Source organism: Palaemon carinicauda, chromosome 3 (genome assembly GCF_036898095.1).
Source record: "Palaemon carinicauda isolate YSFRI2023 chromosome 3, ASM3689809v2, whole genome shotgun sequence".
Lineage (NCBI taxonomy): Eukaryota > Metazoa > Arthropoda > Malacostraca > Decapoda > Palaemonidae > Palaemon > Palaemon carinicauda.
This window is the reverse complement of record NC_090727.1, coordinates 2381611-2392411: the sequence shown is the minus strand read 5'-3', so window position 1 is coordinate 2392411 and position 10801 is coordinate 2381611.

Below are 10801 nucleotides of genomic sequence, written 5' to 3'. Positions count from 1 at the left end.
AGTTGCTAGGAATTTCTGTGCATCCTGCAACGTAAAGAACATTTTAAATTCCCTTTCCTCTCTTACCCTGAAAACAAAATTTAAAGTAAAAATCACCAACAATCCCATTCTATTAGCGTATTCTCTCTCTCCCTTTGCTTTAATGTTGCCTTCAGTCTACAAAATACTGTTTAATTTCCTGTCCTTCCCCTAAGAAAAACAAAGGACGAGGGTCAGGTGAACGTTTTCTCGTGTTCTCGACTTCTTTCTTCTCCTTTCAGCCCCTGTTTGCCTTAATGAGTCCTTCAGCCGACAAAAGATTTCCATTTCCCTTCCTCTTCTCGAAAACGAAATTGTGATAGTTAAAATGAGCTTCAGGAGATCAGAAACCTTTTTTTTTCTTTTCATTTGAGTCTTCTTCTTTGTGCCTCTCGCTCCTCCAGTCACTGAATGACTGGCTCTTCAGAGTTCGACCGCTGTTGATTCTATTAGCCTCCACGGGAAATGCAACGTGGGATTATCGTTGACGGGTTCTGGTAATCACATTAAGACTATAAAACTCGCGCAGAGTCAAAATGTCACCGCTGTTGAAACTCAGTCATGCCGCTGAATATCAATACAATTTAGTTTAATGTTTATTCATAGGAGCCTTACTTTTCTGAAAAGTTTTATTGAATGCAATTTTCCGGAAGCTGATTTTATTCACTTGTTGTGCAATAAGGCTTTTTATTTTCACCAACCAAGCACTGTAACTCAAAAACAAACGGTGGAAGTATACGAAAATTCCTAATCTTTATAAACCACAACCATGCCATTAAGACATTGATTTGTTTTTTCAGAGGAGCTCGTTTAAGACAAACACAGACACTAACACTTAAAACCCTTAATTAGATACGTTTTGAATAGATACTGATATTGCATCAATAAAGGATTTACATACGTCACTTTCTCTCTAAAATTTTAATTGGTCTTTTGTTTGTAGATGGGAATTAATCAAACGAATGAAAAATGAATTACCAACACAACCAGCAAATGCCTGGCAAATTTAAGGCCGAAGGAAAGTAGAGCAAGGAAATATCTAGTTACTCCTTAACATTTTGATGATTTTATACCTCCAATATATTGCCCAATATAGTCCCATTAGCCCTCCCCCCCCTCACTTGACTGTCAAAATAATTATCATCAATCTTATTATTTGCCATTATGTCTTCCGAATATGTCAATAACTTGAATTTCCTGTACTTTAGATATGGATAGCTAGGAATAGAACATGGAATAAAATCATAAGCATTGATAACTTCATATTTGTTTACTGTAAATAAAATAAAAAGAATGACAAATGACAAGTTTACAAAGAGCTACAAATATTTTAGAATATAACTTTGATTCATTTGCAAATTATAAATTAGCAGAAAGAACGATTCAATGTAGACCTCTCTGGCCAGTCAAAGGACGCCATAACTCTGTAGCGGTAGTATCTCAACGGGTGGCTCATTATTCTTTAAACAAAAACAATATAATTTAAAAATTGAGACAAACTTTAATAGTAAAAGAGTAAGTACAACCAAATTGCTCTGTCAGTATGAAGTGAAATGCTGAAAAAAAAAGTAAAATATAAGCAGATTCCACATGTAATTCGACACCCACTCCCAGTTTAAAGGTCACCACGTCAACTATTTACCGATTAGATTTTTGTGGTAAGAAGCTAATTCACAGGACAGCCACCCGCTCTTATCTCTTGTGAGGAGTAGCATCAAATATTGATATAATAAATGTACAGTACAGGTGCACATCAAAGCAGATACTCATCACAGAATTTTTTAAACATACCCGCGATGATTCAATGCACGTCCACGAATAAAGTTGACTGTTTGCATAACTATTCCCATCACTTCTTTAATTTCTTTGAAAATTTTTAGGATGCCAGACCTTGGGGATATAGAACACAATGTGTGGTAAGCACATGTGGGGGTTTCTCCTTGACCATAGCAACGAAGCTAGATATTTTATCAGTCATGACAGGAGCTCCATTATCGTTTAAGATTGTTAGGGTTAACGGTGTTATACAGAAGGCACCTAATCTAACCTTTTACCCAAGTATGAATTAATACATTGAATATCATAAATACCAGTACCCAAAGATCGAGTCCCATACCCCCAGCATTTGGTTCCCATACCCCAAGGAGTATGGATACCCCCGGTTAAGAACCATCGACTTGTTGAAAGAAATACAAGGGGGCGGGATGTTTGGAGCGGTTAACCTATTATAGGCAATGTGTGTCATCTAAGCACAACAAAAAGCACTTATGTTTCTAACTCGTATATTAATTATTCGTTGAAATTCTCTTTCATATTCAGTGTGATCCCTCATCACAACGTTAATAATTATCATCATTATTGTTGTGGCTGTTGTTATTGTTGGATTTCATCTATGAATTGATATTTATTCGTCACTAAAATACTGAATGCATACATTTTATTGTTCCAGACAACTGGCTATTATTTACGAAGGTTTTTACTGTTCCGCATATTCACATGTCTGAAATAGTATTGGAGATTCAAGTTGATAATTGTATCATTACTTTTTTCTTATTTTGATTATCTTCCAAATAATTATTTGCTCATTACTAGAATGTAGATAAATATACTGATGAATACTTTCTTACAGCAAAATGTCTTGAATCGCATTTAATGTTTATCTGTCTTTGGAGGAATGTATTATATATACATACAGTATATAACTGAATATCCAATGAGATATATATTTGAGAATTCCATCGTATCGTCCATTAATATCCCGCCGATAATTACGGGGCATTAAAAGGGTTTTGGCGTTTCCCTTTATCTGGACGTTATATCGAAATTCTATTAACGACGAACCTAGTGAAGAGAAGGTTCGACTTAATGATCATCACAGCATTGAGTTTACTGTACTGACATGTATTTATTCTGAAGAGTGTATGTATAGGAATGTGTTTGTGAGAGAGAGAGAGAGAGAGAGAGAGAGAGAGAGAGAGAGAGAGAGAGAGAGAGAGAGAGAGAGAGAGAGAGAGAGATGATACAGTAATTATTGTTCGTTCAGAATCGTAGCATTTATAATGAAATCACAGCCTGATGTATATTTCTCCACAGCGATTTTCTAAAAGAATCAATGAACAAGTTTGAATAAATATGTGGCGTATACTAATTTCATGAATACATTCAAGAGTATATTTCATATTAAAGGAGCGGTATTATAAATAGCGTAATTAAGAATCAAGACAAGTAGTTTATCAGAACAACCAGTTTGGTCTTTCTTTTTTAGCTTATCCATTTATATATCTTTCTCTCGATTAATAGCATTACCCTTTTTTCTCTATCCTTCTCTCCAAGTGAAGCTTTGCTTCTCACTGAAGCCTGATTCTCTGACCAACCAGACCACTTTTCAATCCCGTTGCAATCTTACTGCCAATATGTCATATTCTTGCAATTACAGATGTTTAGTTTGCGTTATTAAATCCCCATGCTCTCTCTCTCTCTCTCTCTCTCTCTCTCTCTCTCTCTCTCTCTCTCTCTCTCTCTTTCTCTCTCTCTCTCTCTCCTGTTGTGTAACAAGTTTTGCCTCAAAATTCTAATTGAACATTGTATTTGAATTTTGAATTATTTACTGTTATTTTACTCTCCTAACACTAGCGTTTTTGGATTGTATGATTTTTATACGTATTATTTTCTGAAATACCACTATCTTTATAATGAATGCCAACAATAGTAATAATGATATAATGTTATAATGTAATATCATCTTCATTAACTTTACGCCTTGCTTCTCCCTTTGCCCATGCTGATAACGTTAAAGATATGTTCTAAGGAAATCGTATTTAAAGGCTTCCTTACATTTAAGTGTTTTTGAAACATTACTTTTTAGATTATAAGATAATTGTGTAATAAGATAAGAAATAAATGCATCTTCATATAACTTGGAAAATATATTGATTTACGAAATATGCCCTGATGTCAGGGTATTGACAGTCAATTACGTAACAAATTATGAATAAAGCATTGTACATTGAATGTAATAGACCAACGTTCAAATGTGTAAATACAAATAATCACTACTCAAACTTTAGGAAGAAGTTGATTTGGATTTTATTAAATGTAGAATTGCAACTTTATTTTTCGTTCCAAATAAATTCTGGTTTTAATCTGTTTAATGTCAAAGGTTGAGTGTTCAGTAATATGTGAGAATGAGAATGTATTTGAAGAATCACAGTATTTGGCGTACAGCCTCGATTTCAAAATTCCAACTAATATTCTGATCAAAAGAAGGGACTTAAGCTACTCCCCCCACCCCCACCGCCGACCTTGTGACGTTTAAGAGCACGATTACCCTTACTCCTGATGTTATGGATAGAGTACAAGCTATAGGCCTGTACTCTCTCTCTCTCTCTCTCTCTCTCTCTCTCTCTCTCTCTCTCTCTCTCTCTCTCTCTCTCCTTTCTTTATTAGCATGATAATATTTTTTTTCTCCTAACTCCTGAAAGAGTTGAGACGCCTGAAATAATTCAGAATTTTGAAGTGATAACCTGGTAAACATCCGGCTTGGAAGAGACCTCAGGTTATATGAGATTAAATAATTTATTTTTGAATTGTGTTTTCCACACATATCGTATGCATACATATATACATACACACGTGTGTATGTATATATATATATATATATATATATATATATATATATATATATTTATATTTATATATATATATATATATATATATATATATATATATATGTATGTATGTATCCTGATTCCAGGAATAATAAAAACACTTCTCATCCTCGTCCATAGTAATTTTAACGCAATTATATTCAGCGTGGTTCAGCATTTTTATTTCTTTGAAAAGTCCTCAACAGATTACAGAAGTAAATTTTGAAGTGGAACGCGCGCACATAAAAGAATAACTGAAGTGAACCCGTTCACAAAGGTTTCAATCTGCGTATGAATTGGAGGCAAACCCAGACTGACACAATGCTACAATAAAACTCCCATCAGCTCCCCCACCCTTCCTATCCAGCACCCTTTGTGATGTATTAAAAAAGGATGGAAATCCAGCAACTAAACCGAAAGTTTTAACGGGAATAGTTCCCGCAAGATCTATAGAATAGGTTTCTTCTATAGACCTTGAGTTCCAGGTTACACATTCCTACAAATAACGTCCTTACCAGCTTTCCTGTCTTGATTATTCTTTTCTACAACTTTGATTTTTTACGTGTAAGAGCAGCAGCATTTTTTTTGCTCCTCTCTCTCTCTCTCTCTCTCTCTCTCTCTCTCTCTCTCTCTCTCTCTCCTCTCTCTCTCTCTCTCTCTCTCTCTCTCTCTTCTCTCTCTCTCTCTCTCTCTCTGTTGTTTATTTTTATATAGAACTGTGCATATTTATTGATTCATAAATTTCTTAGTGACTCATTCTTTAATTACTTGATTAGTTTATTACCTTGATTTGACTTGGTGCCTGTGATTATTGTTAAATATTAATAATAACCACTGACACCAAGTCAAATCAAGATGATAAAACTAACCAAGTAACAAAGTGTGTCATACACGGCCAACCCTCCGCCCCCCGTTAAGTAAACCTTCAAGAAAACATTACCATTACTGTAAATGTTTTTTGTAGAGTTGCCGTATCTGTCAATAACAGTAAAACTAGTGTGAATCTAAACTTGTTGAAATCAAGTGATGTTGAATTTGATTTTTCAAGGTCACAGAAGGTCAACTCATGGTGTAATTTTTAAAGCCCACATCTTGGTGGTGACGAAGTAATTAAAGAATAACTCACTAAGAAATGTGTGAATGAAACAATATACAGTATACCATGTAAATTGCACAATGCAATCTGTCAATCACTGCAGAATGGATGAAGAGTTTATATATCAGAAAGTTACGAGTAAAAAGATCAGGTCTAAAATATTACAGATATGAGTCATATTCCTAATCGTTTGACATTTGTAACCTTCCCCCCCCCCCTCTCTCTCTCTCTCTCTCTCTCTCTCTCTCTCTCTCTCTCTCTCTGACTCATACAAAGACACGCAATTCCCACACCTGTTGGGGTTTTCCTTCTTGAGCTTAGCCACTGAATTCTAGTAAAAGTAAAACTGAATGGCAGATTCCGCATCGACATCATGTCTTCATCTGCAGAAATATTCAAGTGGCTTCATAAAAACCTCTCTCTCTCTCTCTCTCTCTCTCTCTCTCTCTCTCTCTCTCTCTCTCTCTCTCTCTCTCTCTCTCTTAGTATTATTATTATTATTATTATTATTATCATTATTATTATTACTTGCTAAGCTACAACCCTACTTGGAAATTCAGGATGCTATAAGGTCAGGGGCCCCATCAGGGAAAATAGCCCAGTGAGGAACAGTAACAACATAAAATAAATATTGCCTATATAAACTATAAAGACTTTAACAAAACAAGAGGAAGAGAAATTAGATAGAATAGTGTGCCCGAGTGTACCCTCAATCAAGAGAACTCTAACCCAAGACAGTGGAAGACCATGGTACAGAGGCTATGACACTACCCAAGACTAGAAAACAATGGTTTGATTTTGGAGTGTCCTTCTAGAAGAGCTGCTTACCATAGCTAGAGAGTCTCTTCTACCCTTACCAAGAAGAATGTAGCCACTGAACAATTACAGTGCAGTAGTTAACCCCCTTGGGAGAAGAAGAATTGTTTGGTAATTTCAGTGTTGTTAGGTGTATGAGGACAGAGGAAAATATGTAAAGAATAGGCCAGACTTTTCGGTGTATGTGTAGGCAAAGCGAAAGTGAACCCTAACCAGAGAGGAGGATGCAATATTGTAATGTCTGGCCAGTCAAAGGACCCCATAACTCTCTAGTGGTAGTATTTCAACGGGTGGCTGGTGCCCTGGTTAAGTATTTTAGTGTTATTAATTTTCAATATCTATAGGTAAACAATAGTGTTGCATTTGGACAGCCTAATTTTTTTTTTCCATTTATATGGCGAACTTGAGAGCCACCAGATGCGTAAGTTCAATGACTTGAAGTTCTGTTTACTTATGATTTTATGGGGCGCATTGGTTCGAGACTCATTTTACTTTGCATTGCCTACACAGATCACTTGTTGCTCTTTAATGGCTTTATTTGTGGCTTTTGATGGAAAATATATTTTGTTTATCTTAATAGTTATTTCAATATATAGTTGAATTGAACAGGTGAGAAGTGTGGAAGAATATCCGAGTGGCAAGAGTGTTAGCATAGGTAGAAATATTAATCACGTTTGGTCATAAGGAAAGAATGGAGAACGATAGATTGAGAAAGAGAATATGTAATTCGGTAGCGTCAGCAGGGGCGAGGAGAATAATACCTTAAAAAAGTTGGGTATCGTGTAAAAGATGTATTGTAAAGGATAAATTTCACAACCCAGTAAGGACGAGGATACATGCAATATTGGTATAGTATTCATAGGGTGTTTAATGCACTCCTGATATTATTATTATTATTATTATTACTAGCCAAGCTACAACCCTAATTGGAAAAGCAAGATGCTATAAGCCCAGGGGCTCCAATAGGGAAAAATAGCCCAGTGAGGAAAGGAAATAAGGAAATAAATAACTGAAGAGAACAAATTAACAATAAATCATTCTAAAAAAAGTAATGTCAAAAGAGATATATCATATGTAAACTATTAACAACGTCAACAACAAATATGTCATATATAAACTATAAAAAGACTCATGTCCGCCTGGTCAACAAAAAAGCATTTGCTCCAACTTTGAACTTTTGAAGTTCTACTGATTCAACAACCCGATTAGGAAGATCATTCCACAACTTGGTAACAGCTGGAATAAAACTTCTAGAGTACTGCGTAGTATTGAGTCTTATGATGGAGAAGGCCTGGCTATTAGAATTAACTGCCTGCCTAGTATTACGAACAGGATAGAATTGTCCAGGGAGATCTGAATGTAAAGGATGGTCAGAGTTATGAAAAATCTTATGCAACATGCATAATGAACTAATTGATCGACGGTGCCAGAGATTAATATCTAGATCAGGAATAAGAAATTTAATAGACCGTAAGTTTCTGTCCAACAAATTAAGATGAGAATCAGCAGCTGAAGACCAGACAGGAGAACAATACTCAAAACAAGGTAGAATAAAAGAATTAAAACACTTCTTCAGAATAGATTGATCACCGAATATCTTAAAAGACTTTCTCAATAAGCCAATTTTTTGTGCAATTGAAGAAGACACAGACCTTATATGTTTCTCAAAAGTGAATTTGCTGTCAAGAATCACGCCTAAAATTTTGAAAGAGTCATACAAATTTAAAGAAACATTATCAATACTGAGATCCGGATGTTGAGGAGCCACCGTCCTTGACCTACTTACAATCATACTTTGAGTTTTGTTAGGATTCAACTTCATACCCCATAATTTGCACCATGCACTAATTTTAGCTAAATCTCTATTAAGGGATTCACCAACCCCAGATCTAAATTCAGGGGATGGAATTGATGCAAAGAGAGTAGCATCATCTGCATATGCAACAAGCTTATTTTCTAGGCCAAACCACATGTCATGTGTATATAGTATGAAAAGTAATGGGCCAAGAACACTACCCTGTGGAACACCGGATATCACATTCCTATACTCACTATGGTGCCCATCAACAACAACTCTTTGAGATCTACTACTTAAAAAATCAATAATAATGCTAAGAAACGACCCACCCACTCCCAACTGTTTCAGTTTGAAAACAAGGGCCTCATGATTAACACGGTCAAAGGCAGCACTAAAATCAAGGCCAATCATACGAACTTCCCGACCACAATCAAGGGATTTCTGTACTGCATTGGAGATTGTAAGAAGGGCATCACATGCTCCAAGGCCTTTCCGAAAACCAAATTGCAAACTAGGGAATAGATGATTACCTTCAGCAAACCTATTAAGACGTTTTGCCAGAAGACGTTCAAAAACTTTAGATAATATGGGAGTTATGGAAATTGGGCGGTAATCAGTGGGACTTGAGCTACCACAAACACATTTACATAGAGGAGTAACATTACCAATTCTCCAACAAGTGCTAAAAGCTCCTCTTCTTGCTAACTTGCGTAAAATAACAGATAACTTTGGAGCTAAAAAATCTGCTGTCTTTATAAAAAACAAAGGAAAAATACCATTAGGGTCTACACCTCCATAAGCATCAAGGTCCATCAACAGAGCTTTAATCTCACGAGATCGAAAAGCTAAACTAGTTAGTTTAGCCTCAGGAAAACAGGAATGAGGAAGTTCAAGTTTTTCATTACTCTGTTTACTGTCAAAAACATCAGCCAAAAGGGTTGCCTTTTCCTTTGGACAGTGAGTGACTGAGCCATCTGGTTTAAGTAAAGGAGGAACTGTTGCATCTACACCAAAGAGTGCAGATTTAAGGGTAGACCACCATTTATGTTCATGAGTTGTACCAGAGAGGGTTTCTTTTATGATTAAATTGTACTCCTTTTCAGTTGAGGCATAAACTCTCTGAGCAAAAGCTCGAAGCTGAGTATAGTTGTTCCAGGTTAAATCTGATCTGTTACCCTTCCAAAGGTGATAGGCCTCCTGCTTCTCCAAATAAGCACGTCTACAATCATCATTGAACCACGGTTTGTCCTTCACTCGGTACCTTAGCACACGAGAAGGGATACGCCTATCAATTATGTTGACTAGATTCTCATTCAAAGGGACAACAGGATCTACACTATTATATAATTGTGACCAATTCAAGCACAAAAGATCATGCAAAATCCCATTCCAGTCTGCTTGGGATTTCATATAAATTTTACAAGAATATGATATATCAGGGACAGGCTGCTCAGTCTTCACTAATAATGAAATCAAGGCATGATCAGAAGTCCCGACTGGAGAACCAACCTTACTAGTTATAACGCCAGGGGAGTCAGTGTATACGAGGTCCAAGCAATTACCAGACCTGTGAGTAGCTTCATTTATGATTTGCTCACAGCCTGATTCCGAGGCAAAGTCTAAAGCTCTTAAGCCATGGCGATCGGTAGGAGAGATAGAACTCAACCACTCCCTATGGTGAGCATTAAAATCACCAACAAAGACAAACGAAGCCTTTCTATCATCTTCTTGTATCTTAGCCATAATGGTAAGAAGACAATCGAAGATAGAATCATCCATGTCTGGATTCCGGTAGATTGAACACAAATAAAAGTTGTTATGCCTGCCACAAACTTTTATTACCTGAATCTCATGACATCCACATTGATAGCAGGACTTATGAGAGGCAGGGTACTCGGTCCTAATATACACCGCCATTCCCCTGGCCCTAGGAATGGAATCACGTTTCAGCATTATTGGCTTCTTAAAACCAGTTATAAGGAGCTCAGATGAGTGCCTCATATTAGAAACCAAAGTTTCTGAGCACAAAAGAATATCATACTGTCTAGACGCAACTGTAAGGTCTCGGATATTAGCATGAAGACCACGAATATTGCAATACAGAAGACGACATTGACGAAATCTAGGACGTACTGGTCCCGGATCTCGCTCAATGTCTCCAGACAGCATAAGAATTAATAGAAATAAAAAAGAGACATCATACTTAAAAACTAGATTAACAAGAATTAAAACAAAAACAATATGTACAGAATAATAATAAAAGTGATTGATGATATCCATAGACTATAGTAAAAAGTCGGAAAAACTGGTCAACATGGAGGAGCCGATACACCATGCAAGGCTAAATACCCTCCAGGATAGCCACTTCAACTGAAGGGAGGACAGTAAGGATGGTTTTGAGAAGAAAAAATCAGAAAAAGGAAAAGA